This window comes from Pseudophryne corroboree, chromosome 2 (genome assembly GCF_028390025.1).
Source record: "Pseudophryne corroboree isolate aPseCor3 chromosome 2, aPseCor3.hap2, whole genome shotgun sequence".
NCBI lineage: Eukaryota > Metazoa > Chordata > Amphibia > Anura > Myobatrachidae > Pseudophryne > Pseudophryne corroboree.
The window spans coordinates 919,039,849-919,054,439 of NC_086445.1; the positions used below are offsets into that span (position 1 = coordinate 919,039,849).

General features: G+C 43.3%; 2 long non-coding RNA genes across 2 annotated transcripts; both read left to right on the forward strand.

Annotated features, from left to right (window-relative positions):
• The first annotated feature begins 1,478 nt into the window (after positions 1 to 1,478).
• LOC134986639 (uncharacterized) lies at positions 1,479 to 10,126 on the forward strand. The gene is made up of 5 exons (XR_010192495.1): positions 1,479 to 1,572; positions 4,564 to 4,665; positions 8,972 to 9,051; positions 9,130 to 9,336; positions 9,847 to 10,126. It is a non-coding gene; the product is annotated as an uncharacterized LOC134986639 (long non-coding RNA).
• A 5-nt stretch (positions 10,127 to 10,131) lies between these two features.
• Positions 10,132 to 13,603, forward strand: LOC134986651 (uncharacterized). Its single transcript, XR_010192498.1, has 3 exons — positions 10,132 to 11,698; positions 12,036 to 12,175; positions 12,577 to 13,603. It is a non-coding gene; the product is annotated as an uncharacterized LOC134986651 (long non-coding RNA).
• The last annotated feature ends 988 nt before the right edge of the window (positions 13,604 to 14,591 follow it).

Consider the following 14,591-nt stretch of genomic DNA (forward strand, 5'->3'; position numbering starts at 1 on the left):
GTGCACAGAATTGTACACAGTATTCAAAGTGTGGCCTCGCTAGTGATTTATATAACGGGAGTATAACACTCTCGTCCTTAGCATCAATTCCCCGTTTTATGCATGCTAATATCTTATTAGCCTTCTTTGCTACAGTCCTACTTTGGGTACTACTGCTTAGTTTGCTATCTATGAGGACACCTAAGTCCTTTTCCAGTACAGAATCCCCTAATTTTACCCCATTTAGTATGTAGGTGTTATTTTTGTTCTTGTTACCACAGTGCATTACCTTACACTTGTCTGTATTGAAGCGCATTCTCCATTTCGCTGCCCAAGTTTCTAATTTAACTAAGCAACTCAGCATCCTCCTCCACATTTATAACTTTACATTGACAACATGCTCTCTGGACCTTCTGTTAGGTCGTTAATGAAAATATTATGTTACTATGTTACAGCAGAATATAAGTCATACATGTGGAAGGACTAACCCTGTAATTGTGGCAATGCTACAACACATTGAAGATCTCTCCCATCTCCCCCTTCTCCATTGCCTTCTTTCACTCCTATTTTCTGTTCTGACCTTTTTCTTTTTCTCTTCTTTTTTCTTTTTTGGATTGAATCTTATTCCATTCTCTGAGTTTTTAGTTGTTTCTCTTTTTTTTTTTCTTCTTCATTCTTCTGTTTGAAGAGCATTTGCTATACTGTTTATGGCATTTAGACATGGGTTATATTGTTTCTGTGCAGGGTATATACTGGCTGCGTAATTTCTACACTGCAATTTAGATTTAATTTTGAATACACCTCACCCAAATGTAAATATCTCTGCACATGTTACATCTGCCCCACCTGCAGTGCAACATAGTTTTGCCAAATTGCTAACTTTTTTTGTTTGCTAACAAACCTAATAAAGGCCCTATAATAGCTCTGGTGGTTTCAAAACTGGCTACCCCTATCCATATAGTTCTCTATGGGGGAAGTAATATAGGGCTATTTAACAAACTCTGAAAGTGTAGTTTTACGGAGCTTGTGTCTCTTAGCTAACGCCCTATAGGAAAATGCCGACCAGAGAAGACTCTTCTGATACCTCCGCCATGGACTGGGGCTCCTGCTGATCCTCTGTACATATTTTTTGCTGTATTGGCTGTGCATGTGCAGGTGCACGGCCAGGTATCAATCCAGCAGTATAATGACAGCAATAAGACATTAAAATGAATGGGTACATTTCACAAAACATTAGAAATAGGCCTCTTATCCATTTATGGAAGGTACAGTTTCCCAGTGCGTATGATGCCAATCTGCTCATTACTCGAGTATTAATGTTTTAAGGAATTAAGGAGGTGATTCAACTAAGCGTGAGATCCTTACTAGCCGTATACACTGTGCTGCAGTCTAATGGTTAGCCACCGGTGCGGCATGTTTGTTTATCTCAGTCATTTTGAATAATCATTATGAACTTTATTTTTTGGTAATTCATTTATATTCTTCTTCTTCTACTTATAGAAAGTGTCCCGGAATGAACAGTGCCCATCCTTGTATTACATGATGTTACATACAATGGTACCCAAAGCATACAGTCTGCTGCTGGACATGAAGGTAATGAGTGATGGCCTTGTGGGGGATAAACTGATACAGGTTGAGTCTCCCATAGCCAAAATGTCGAAATACGGAATGATCCAAAGTACGGAACTTTTTGAGCACAATTGAGATAGTGGAATGTTTGATTTCTGATGGTTTCATATATACACAAACTTTAGCGCACAGAATCATTAAAAATATTGTATAAAATGGCCTTCAGGCTATGTGTATAAACTAAAAGTGTATGTGACGCATAAATGCATTCTGTGTTTAGACTTAGATTCCATTACTAAGATATCTCATGGAATGCAAATATTCCAATATACACAAAAATCCGATATACAAATACACTGGTCCTAAGTATTTTGGATATGGTAGACTCAATCTGTACAGTCATTGTATTAAGCACAGTGTTTCATTTAAGTGTCCATAAGGCTGTATATCAAATACTAACTTCAGTCATTTATTGTTGTGGGTAAGAGACAAGATCTGCGTATGTGATGCTGTAAAAGCCATGAAAGCCAGGTAACACCTAGACGTTGGCAACAAGGAAAGAAAAGGAAAACTCTTTGTTGGGGCACGCTTGGAAGATAAAAAGTAAAGTAATACTTATCAGATACTTGTGTGATGTGCTGGTTCTGATACTGTGCACGGGACCTGGAACCTCCAACCTTGGAGACGTGTTTCGCCGGGGAATTGGCTTGTTCACCAAGTGTTGGTGAACTAGCCAATTTCCTGGCGAAACGCGTGTCCAAGGTTGGAGGTTCCAAGTATTACTTAACTTTTTACCTGTGAATTACCATATTTACTGTTTATCCATCTTACTTGTACCTCATAACTTCAAACTAAAATTCAGGGGGACTCTCACTGGCACTGTGCAGCCACACACCCCCTGCACTGGTTTTCCCAAAGCGGGGGTGACCGGTTTTAGGTCTCAAAAGCAGATCCTCCGCACTCCATTTATCTTTCACTCTACTCTAACACTGTCCTCTTGTAATCTCACCCACTCGTTCACTGTTCATTTGTAAAACACGAATGGGCAGTAGATGCAGAGACAATTGGGATTGAGTATTTGATATTTACTACCCACCTAAGGGAAAACTATACTCAAATATCAACTATACACTAAAAGAAGATATGGTATAATACTTGTATCTATAAATTACTATCAGATCACTGTTTATCAGTAATCGAGACTTTCCTGTGCAATAGATATATATTTTTGGGACACCGTATATCTAGGAATTATATAATAATTATTAAAACTACTCAGGTATCCGAAACTTAAAGATATTTTGCCTTATTTTAAAAGTTTATGTAACTTTATCCATTGCTATTATGTTTTTTTCTGCACATGACCAATAAACAGCCATAAAAAAGAGTGACTTACACTTTTATTGAGAGACACCCACAAAATTGGCTGTTACATACCATATAATTTTTGTATATCATTATATATCAAAAAAGATTGCTTGCTGTGCAACATCCATATTTTGTTTATCACAATATATGTCTTGTTTTTGTGTACCTGTATAAAGCACTAAGTGTCGTGATGTAAAGAAACCATACCTGTTTTTAATGCATACCAATAAAAGATTTTTCTGATGTTTAAACTACATAAATTCTTCATTTCTTCCAAGCGTGCCCCAACAAAGAGTTTTCCTTTTCTTTTCTTGTTGCCAGTTACAATTATAACTCTAGGGTGCACCACCAACAGAGTTGTTACACTAACCCATTTGGAGTATAACTGTATAACATTGTTTCTTACTATGGTACCTGATATTTAAATAACACTAATTTAGAAAAGTGGGTAAGTGCGGAACCTCCCCTCTCTTGCAACACCTAGACGTTACTGCTCACTGTTGCTGCTGCAGAGGATTTACCACAAGGCAACCAAGGCGGCTGCTTAGGGCCCTGTGGATCTCAGGGGGCCCTGTGGGTCCCAGGAGGGCCCGCTGATATGGCTGTATGGAGGGCATTTTCGGTGGACCAAGACCTCCGCTAACTCATGATAGATCAATATGCATTATTCTCTATTTTAAGTACTACTATGTATTGACGATGGGGGCCTACCTGCTAAAATCAGTGGGGCACTGATATATAATCAATACAGTCACACTGACTGCAGAGGGTAATAATGGGTATTATAAAATGCTGATATAACATGCAGTCAGTGAGTGGACATGGTGCACTCAGTAAAGGGGGAATGTAATATACTGTAATAGAGGTGGAAAACCAACAAATAATGTAAGAGGCACAAATCAGGAAGGAAAATATAGTGTTGTGGACTGTTTGAGGGAGGGTGGACCCAAATCTTTATCTTGCTTAGGGCCCCATGAGGTGTAAATCCACCTCTGTGTTGCTGTATGAGTCCCTTTTATTGTAGACTGTAGCTTAATGTACTGCATACTTGCCCACTCTCCCAGCCCCCGGAAGAACAGGCAAGTCTCTCGATTTCTAGGGTCCCCCCTGCCCGGACCACCCACTTAGCGAGTAAAGTGGACGGTTCTGGCAGTCGATGATGCGATTCTTGTTTAATCACGTCATCATAGCCACGCCCCCTGCTGTAGAATGCAGGTAATATTGGCATTACATAGCGGGGGGCATGGCTTAAATGACGTGATACATCAGCCATGCCCCCACCTCCACCCCGCCCCCATTCCACCTCTGCCCTGCCCCCCCTCAGCTCGTCACTACCCTGCCCCACCCCGTGCTGAGCTGACCTGGCTACTCTTTCCCAGAGAGAGCAACCATAAAGTCGGTAAGTATGATGTACTGTTGTATATAAATCATTCATTTATTTAAAAAGGGGACAAACCAGGAAACGTACTAAGATATGACTGTCCTTCTGTAATTACTGACAGCAGTTAAGTACATATCTTTGTTTTTAATATCTTCACTTCTCTCTCTCTCTCTCTCTCTCTCTCTCTATCTATATATATATATATATATATATATATATATATTTTTTTTTTACCTACCCTGACTACACATCACTGGTGTGAGTAGTGAATTCTATTCCACGTTGCCTGTTGAAGGAGACAACTTTGAAATCTGTAGCAGGGAGACAGACTGTGGCAAACCTGGTTAGCCTGCTACTACCTGCCTTTTGTAAGTGCCTCTTATTTGTTTAGTGTTAATAAAAATGTGCCCTTAGGCTACGGATTTGTTATGTGCTCTCATATGAACCTACTGTGCAGCACATGCAGCTTAGGTAGGTGTTACGGATGTAGCATGCATAGAGTGGGGATGTAGCAGTACGTGGAATATACCAGTGGGCGGCCTAGTGGGATGTATCTTCAGCAGTCTATACCTTGTCCATGTGTGAAAAAGCAAACGTACAAGAAATCTGCAAACATACTAGTATCCCAATGACACTCTTAGCTATTAAGTCTAAGGACTCTTAAACATAGGAAAACCGCTATATATAGCATAGATAAAGCCGTATTGTGTGCTTGCTGCACAGGAATGATGTTCAGTAGTGACTTCCTCTCACAGCGGGACCTGGTACATTATCTACTGACATATATAATTTAAGCATATTTAATTACCATTAAGAACATGCTGTGAATGTATGATAAAACTGACTTTCTACAGTATGTAGGGGGTAATTCAGACTGGATCGCTGCAGCGGCAGCGATTGCAGTCTGAATTACATTGTGGAGTACGCTCGCCCACCGCGGGAGCCCAGTGAGATGCTAACAGCATCTCACTGGTGCGTCCGCCTCTGCCTGATTGACAGGCAGAGGCGATCGCACCAGTGAGATGCTGATAGCATCTCACTGGGCTCCCGGGGTGCGTGAGCGCACTCCACAAAATAATTCAGATTGCGATTGCTACAGCGATCCAGTCTGAATTACCCCCTAAGTACTCTAGAAAGTCAGTTTTCTAGAGTCCGGGGCGCGGTCCGGACCGTTGGGGGGGCTGGTAGCGGCGGCTGCGGGATGTCACATGCAGCCGCTGTGACCCGGGATGTGGTGAGTAGCGGCCTGCCAGCGCGCAGGAGCTGCGCTGGCAGGGAGCGACTCGTCAGGTACAAAAGCATTGCCACCGTGCAATGCTTTTGTACCTGTGCGGGGGACATGTGGGGCAGACTACCTCTGTTCTGGGCGTCCCCCTGCATGTCTGTGAAACTGATCGTAGATGTGCTAAATTTAGCACATCTTCGATCAGGTCTGAATCACCCCCTTAGGCTGTGCCTTGGTGGAGGAGAAATATTACTACTGAAGATGCTGTGACAACATTTCCCACTGTCTTGGGTTTAGGGGGTAATTCAGAGTTGGTCGTAGATATGCTAAATTTAGCACATCTACGATCATTTACTCTGACATGCGGAGGGACGCCCAGCATAGGGCTAGTCCACCCTGCATGTCAGGCTCTGTCCCTCCACCCACACAGGTACAAAAGCATTGCACGGCGGCGATGCTTTTGTACCTGGCGAGTAGCTCCATACCTGTGAAGCTCCTACGTGCCGGCAGGGAGCTACCCGCCGCGTCCCAGGTCGCTGCCCCCCCCCCAACGGTCCGGACACACCTCCGTTGTCTGGACCGCGCCCCGCCAATGGCTTTCCATCGCTGTTGGTATACCCCCTCCCGCACCGCGACCGCCTCTGCCTGTCGATCAGGCAGAGGCGATCGCAGCCAGTGAGGTGCTCCCGGGGTGTGCACGCGTAGTGCGGCCGCTGCGCATTCCACAATGTAATTCAGAGTAATTCCGCTGTAGCGATCCAGTCTGAATTACCCCCTTAGTGTGACCGTTACTACTGAAGATGCTGATTTGTTGCACAGTTATCAGTGACATGCACTCTATACACTGCAGGTGCTCAGGAGCACTGGCTGTGATGTGTGGCTCACGTTTCGGTTTAGGTAAATGCTATACTAATGTATTTAGTAGAGTGAATGCTTTGTCAAATACTTACAGCCAGGGTCGGACTGGCCCACAGGGGTACAGGAAAAACCACCCGTGGGCCCCACTGCCTGAGGGCCCACTCTTTCCTCTAGGGATCAGGTTCCAGACTGTGCACTTGTATTATACTTGGTAGATATATTGCATTACACTGCACAAGACAACTGTGTATTTCAATACTCTGTGGAGGCAGGCCACACCCTCTTTGTAGGCTGGCCACACCCCTAAGTATGGTCACCTATCACTGCATTACCCCGGTGGGTCCTTCATGCCCCAGTCCGACACTGCTTACAGCTACTGTACTTGTATCTTAGAGAGGAATCGCAGGCATCAGGTGAACCGCAAACAGGGCCGGTTCGAGCGCTTGCAGCGCCCGGGGCAGGCAATGGGGTCGTGGCTTCATACAGGGGGCATGGTCAGTTACGCCCCCTGTACAGTATGAGCGCCGCTGAAATGATGTGCGGTGCGCGATGACGTCATTGCGCACCGCACAGTAAAGGTCCTCTCCACGAAGGGAAACTAGACGCTACGCGTCTAGTTCCCTTCACAGCGGGGGGCAGCGGGACAGACCGGGCAGCGGGGGGCACAGCAGCAGCGGATCTTGCCATGGTGCGGCGCCCTCCGGATGGCGATGGCGCCCTCCGGAAGGAGGCGCCCCGGACAAAAGTCCTGCTTGCCCGTGGCAAGATCCGCTACTGACCGCAAACATCCGGGACATTGGTCATACACTAGCCTCTAAATCGTGACTAAAATGAAATTAGTATTTTCTTTTTTTTTAATACTTTTTTTTTTTTTGCTGTAATCTGTAATTACTAATCTTTAACTTTTGGGTGAATGTGTCAGAGGTACATTGAAGGGAACTTCGTCCCCTTCCGAACAATGTAAGATGGATCTCTGATCAGCTGCAGCATAGGGAACTTATGATCAGCCCCCCTTCCCCGGCACACGTTCCGCTGCACTCCGTTTTAGAAGGTGGGGTGAGGGGTATTACCGGGGATGGGGGGATGGGGTAGAATTGCTGAAAGAGGGCGATTCTTTGCCACTGGGGAGAGGGGTTAAGCCCCAAGTTTTATTAACACTAACAGTAGACAGTTATACATGTATATACAGGTTGATTCTTCCATATCCAAAATGCTAGGGAAGAAGTATTTTGGATATCGGATTTTTCCGTATATTAGAATATTTGCATTCCGTAATGAGATATCTTGGTGATGGGACCCAAGTCTAAGCAAATAAATGCATTTATGTTTTCTATACACCTTATACACACAGCCTAAAGGTAATTATATACAATATTTTGATAATTCTGTGCATTAAACAAAGTTTGTGTACAGTGAACCATCGGGAAGCAAAGGTGTTACTATCCCAGTCTTGCTCAAAAAAATTGGAATTTTTGAATATTCCGTATTTTGGATATGGGAGACTCAACGTGTAATAGCACGTGGGGGTATTGATACGGGTGGGGGTACTGGTGGGTAGGGGTTTGTCCCGCTTGGGATCTATCATCACTGAGGAGGTAGGGTAATGGCACTGGGGATCTGTTGCTGCTGGGGAATTCATGTGGGCGACAGGTCATTTTACAATGGGGCCTATGGACACAGTGGTGGAGGGGGATGCAAAATCACCATGAAGCGTATTTTAATTTATTTTTTTTCAATTAAATATATTCTAATCTTATTATTTTTTTAATCGTAAAAAAATTCTGGGTGTTTGTGTCTTTATTTTAAATACTGATAGAAGTGCATAAGACACATAGGGGCGATTCAATTGTTTGTGCTCCTGAAGCTCCCGTATAAAGTGGCCGAGAGCTAATTGGTTAAGCCAACCAGTCCCGAGGCTGCACCTATCGTGGATTTATGCACGCACCGTCCTGAGGTGCAAGCGGAGATACACGTAATATATAGCTGTAGGGCTGGGTGCAAATGTGGGCGTACCTTAACTGTAGTGTACTCAGCACTTAGCACAGGAAAAGATGCTTAATGTGTGAGAATAGGACGTTTTGACGAGCATGGGTTATGTCAGCTGGTCATTCAATCGAATAGCTCCCGGCAGGGCAGCCATCAGGGGGGGTCTGTGGGGACTGGTGTCCCAGGCCCTTACAAAGAGGGGGGCCCATCCCTGGCCCCTACCGCCAATACCTGGAGAGCTGCACCAGGCTGTGAAACAGCAGACTGACGCCCAGAGAGGGCTTCTAAGAAACAAGCCTTCTCTGTACATCAGCTATCTGTGAACCGTTCCTGTAGGCCGCAACACTCCACCTATATGTAACGTCACAATGTATAACATTACATAGGGGTGGAGCAGTGGGGCAGAATCTGTTTTTGGATGGGCAGGGGCCCTTTCTACTTTGTCAGCTTTGGGCCCCACAATTTCTGATGCCAGCCCCGGCTCCCAGTCACTTTAGATGGGAGAGATAAACAATTGAATGCCGCCCATAGTGCATTTATGGTGTGAATAGCGACTAAAATTGGTTTATACTGTGGTGACACTATTAGTGTTTATATTTTTTTAGTTACTGAGCCATTTAAGTTCCAAGCCCAAAGAAGAAAGCCAATACTGACGTGCCCGCCCTCTTCTAAACCATCCATAATGGTAAATAAACTTGGAAAAATTGAAGTTGTCATAATCTGTTAGTGTGGACTTCTGCAACTTTGTGTGTTTCTCATACAGTCTGAACCACCTATAACCAGCGACAGCGCTGCTGAGAGAGAGTGTATAGATAAACTAAATGCAGTTACTGAGCCACCTAAGTTCTCTACCTGAAGAAGAAAGCCAAAACTGATGTGCCCGCACTTTTGTAAACCATCCATAATGGTAAATAAAACCATCCATACTTACTGGGAAGATTGAGACCTCTGTGACTTACACCTCCAGACGGTAAGTGCTTACTGTCGTTTCTTTGCATGTTGCAAGTCTTTATATTTAAGAAGTCATATTTCAAGGTTAGTTCTGCTGCTTGGAGTCCCAGGCTATGAGTTACAGCTCCTTCCATACACTAGCAATGAAGAGACTGGTTTGAGCTATTCTGAAGAGATCACTTAATGGGTCTGTACAATGCTTTACAGTAAGTCTATGTACAGCAGTACAGTGCTTAGCATTGCTGGGGACCAGGGCCCTCTCTGTGTGGAACTGTATGTTCTCCATGTGTTTGCGTGGATGTACTCCGCTTTCTTTCCAGAGTGGTATGGTAATAGGCTTCTGAGGAAAATAACCCTAGTGTTTGGTACCCACATAGATTGTAAACTCCAGTGAAACAGGCACTGATGTGAATGATAATGTTATATTTCAAGTAATATGTAGGTGCTATACAAATACTGTATATCCTATATGTATATTTCCTATATGTAATACTCTGTGCTTTACATTATTCATACATTTCCCTTACAGAACCTGAAAACACAACTGGCATACCAGGTTCCTCCTCACAGCAGGGCACCCTAGAAGTGCATTCTAGAAAAAGAAAATATCCTTTTTCAGAGGAGACTCCTGTAATTAAAAAATTAAAAACAAATGATTAAAAACAACTTTTACTCTACTAATCAAAAAACAAAACAAAACAAAACTCCAAAACAACGGATTTTCAAATAATTATAAAAAGGAAACATCTGATTTTCATTTAATGAAAAACAAAAAAAATAACTGATTTTAAATTAATTAAAAAATGATAACAACTGATTTTTCCAAATAGAAGTGTCATGTCATTATTTATTTACAAACAACCAAAATGTTAGGGGATGAAAGGTAGGAAAAAGTGTGAGGGAAGGGAAGGGCAGCTACTCAGGTGTGAGGGAATACACCTATGTTTCAACATTCTTTATCTAAACTATGTGAAGTGTTAAGATGGATACACACTGACAATATCAGAGAGTATCACTCTCGAAACGCATTGGCCCAGAGGAGACATTACATCTGCAAGGTATGACCTTCATATATTTTTATTAACATCTAGCCCTCATAGGAACCTGACCTACCCAGCTATTTGTTACAATTCGAGTCAGCACCTTGTCTCTGAGTGTCTCTGTGACCGCCACTAGCCAGTACTAAAAAAACAAGTATTTGAAAATTGTTTAAAAAAAAAAGTCTATAACATCCTATTTTTATTTTTTCTCATTATATCCTTATACTTAACTAAGAAACCTTGATGGGAGTGCTGTCATCTTACTTATCGTGAGTACCGGTACGCCTAATCTTTGAATGTACAAAAAGAAACCTTGATATATGCACCTGACACCTCTTTTATGTAAGTGAGGTATGAACCTCATCCATCCTACTGCATACTAACATCCAGAATTACCAATACTCTACTGTGTAAAAGATACCCAGATATATGTCCTTAAAAGTACTCTCATGTAAGTGAGGTATGACTTTCTACACTTGTGCACCTATAATGTTTCTGTGTAATTATTCCCACATCTCTAATTTGAAGACAATGCCCTTCATCTCATGCAAAAGAAAATGAGGCAATACTACACATTGTCCTATCAACCTTGTTTTTTCACAAGTATCCATGGGCCAACTACAATGACGATTAAGACTTTAGAATCCATTGACTAAGGAGGATCAGTATTATTACATATTATACTTTCAACTCTGAGGGGATATTCATTTATCATCGATGCGTCATGCGTTTTCAGGTGTTAAGTCTTATTGGCGTGATCGGGCGAAAATAACCAGTTTCACTTTTGTTTAATCGCTGCTATCCAATTATCGTCGAGTTGACGTCTACTTCATCCGTTAATCCACCAATCGGGCGGTCAGTGGAAAGAGGCTTATTGCTGGTATAGAAGATTGATTTGTCAAGGTGTGTCTCACCCACCACAGTCAGTAGTGTGAGTTTATGTGGTCTGTGTGGTGGGAGCTGCAGGCACGCTGTTTCCTGTGATTTACAGGTGTCCTGTCGCAGAGAAGTCTGAAGCATCATTTGAAGTTTGCTAAGTTTTTGGTAAGTAATTATGTACCCCTTACATCAAACTTTCTTCAACCCTCGCCCCATGCTGCACCCTTCCCCCTAGATACATGGGTCTCACTGGGGGTTTTCTATCCTCTACTCCTCTGCCATGTGATCACATGGCATCCTTTCTCCCATGCAGGGTTTTCTGATCTGCTCCTTCATGCCTTGTGTACACACATGCCTTATACATCTGTTCTTTACTCCAGGTCTGTGTGGTGGGAGCTGCAAGCACACTGTTTGCACTGAATTGCAGATGTTCTAATTGGTTTGCCAAGCAGTGTGTTTTCGGTGAGTAATGTACCCCATACATCATCCTTTCCTCAGCCCCCCTTCCCCATGCCGCATGTAGTCAACCTTTCCCCTAGACCATAGTAGGGGTTTTCTATCTTCACTCCTCCAAGCCATGTTGTCACATGGCATCCCTTAGACATTTTTTTCCTAGCAGACATGTTTGCCCTGTGTTTTTTTTTAAATAACCTATCTTTCCTCCATTTAAACCACTCCCGTGTTGCTTCTTCCTCCCCAAGCCATGCAGTGTGGCAATGTGAAGAGTGTAACTGCCCCGGCCACCAATGTTTTATTACCACATGCAGTTGCTTTCACATTATTCAAATTTTTTTTTTAGATATGTATCATGAAAAAAGACAAGTGCCCAGCCAATCCCCACAATCCTCTGATCCCAATCCAGACACGGATGATGAATGGCATCCAGACCCAAGGCAGAGAAAATCCACCATGGAGGCAAAAGAGACACAGAGGACAGAGGTAGGAATTTTCTCTGCAGGTGACATTGGCAAGATTTGTCTACACATTAGCAGACCCTTGACACTCATTTACACGCCAGGCTTAACCCACCCTGACACCCATTTATTCCTTCCTAGTCACGCCCCACACCATCCCTGCCTGTCTTTTATACCCCTACACCCACCCTGGCACTCTGTTAAACCCGCATGCCCACCCTGGCACTCATTTAGTCCTTCCTAGTCATGCCCCACACCATCCCTGCCTGTCTTTTATACCCCCACAATCACCCTGGCACTCTGTTATACCCGAACGCCCACCCTGGAACTCCTTTTGTCCTTCCTAGGCACTCCCCACACCATCCTATGCCTATGCTGTTCCTCATTTTGTTTGTTTGATGGATAGTATCCTTATATGTATTTCAGGAAAGTAACGCGGAACAAGATTCATCAGAAGAAGACAGGGTCGGACTGCCTCACAGGGGTACAGGGGAAACCACCGGTGGGCCCCACTGCCTGGGGGCTCCATCCCCTCCTCTAGGGATCATATTTTACACTTGAATTACTCATTATGCATATGTTACATTATACTGCACAGTGCTATGGTGTACTTTCTACGGTGTTATTAATCTGGTAAATTATCATGCATGCACTAGCGGTATTTGCTATATATATGTATCAAGGGGCCCCGAACATGCACTACTAGTTAGCCAAGTGTCGAAGTAAAAATTATTACATAGAGAGAACATACAGACTCCACACATTATGAGTCGCTATGCTTGCAAATACGCGCAGTGAGCACAGCAATATATGGTAACATATGCATTTACACAGACATGCCACAAAGATTCAACACATATTTCATACAGCACATAATTATAACATATCAAGCGCCAGACATCATAATGTTTTAAAATTATATAATGGAGTAACGTCATGTGTGTGTATTATTGGAACGAAGCAAGATGGACATGTCGTGTTTGGTATTTAAGCAACCATATTAATGTGTATATCAATTTGATGCCTGTTATTAAGTTGCAACACGTAGATATGATTAAATGTATGAAAGCTAAAATCACTCTTATTAGAACAATGGATTTCCTGGAAGACAGCATGATTGTAGCCTGGAGCCAGTGGCTATCTCCTGTAATTACACCATCAAGGCTGGACATTGCTTGCATATGAACTGACCAATGACTCATCATGAATGAGAAAGTTCCCTCCCCTAGACTAGTTACAAGAGATCTGTATACGCCCCCAAGAGACTCGGTGTATTGCTGAAGAGACACACAGAAGCGTGCTTTTTCCCCTGGGTCCTGAACAAGATGGGTTTCTGCCAATAATCTGCTCATTTGAGCATGAAGGGGGAGCGTAGTGAGCATTGAGGGAGATGGTAATTGTATCGCTGGCCAGTAACTGTATGGATTCCTGCTTCCTGTGTAAATTGTAACCATGTAACTATATATGTATACTGTACATTGTGATATATTGAATACATATCCTTTTAATAACAAATATATACATCAATGAGCTTTGGAACTCAGATAATGTGTGGGTGTCTTGTTTTCTCTTATGGGATGCAGTGTTTTGCGATGTATAGCGCACATTCATAGCACATGATAATAAGATGCGCAGGCGTCTACAGTATATATTAGAGCGGGCATTTTAAATATTTGTTAGAAAGCAATTTGGCATTTACACAAGCCTCTAACATGGGCCCCTATCGCTGCATTTCCCCAGTGGGCCCTCCATGCCCCAGTCCGACACTGGAAGAAGAGGAACCTGCACACCACAAAAGGACAAAAGCCAAGGCTATCTGTTCCATTCGTTTTAATAATGCAGAGAACGAAGCATTGGTAGAGGGCGTGAATAGGTATTATGATAAATTTCTGGGAACCAGGGCAGCTAAGACTCATCCAAAAGAAAAGGCTTGGACATGGAGAGAGATTGCCCAAAATGTATCTATAGTGTCCGGAGTGAAAAGGGAGGTGGATGTCTGCAAAAAGCAATACAGCGATTGTAGACGTTGTACAAAAAAAAAAAACGGCGAAGGAACACCAGCATCAAATGGGTATAGGTGGAGGGCCATCTATTGAAACCACTTGGACGGCTTGGGAGGAGAAGATTAAGCAGCGGATGAATCCAGCCATGGTTACAGGATTGTCTGAGACCATTGATAGCAGGCAATCAAGGACTAGTGCCAAAACTGGTAATTACGTTCCACCCAGCCCACCCACCCCCACCCCCTCCCCTGGACCTTTTTGATAAAGCAATTAACCATGGCTTAATTACTTTATATACCCTGCAGATCCCAGAGTCAATCTGCCTGGAAGCATTTTTAGTACATAGAGTACTCTTACTAACAGCGGCAGATATGCAGGAGCGGAGCTTACAGGGAGTTTACCCGGGAGGCCAGGCAGTGTGTGTGTGTGTGTGTGTGT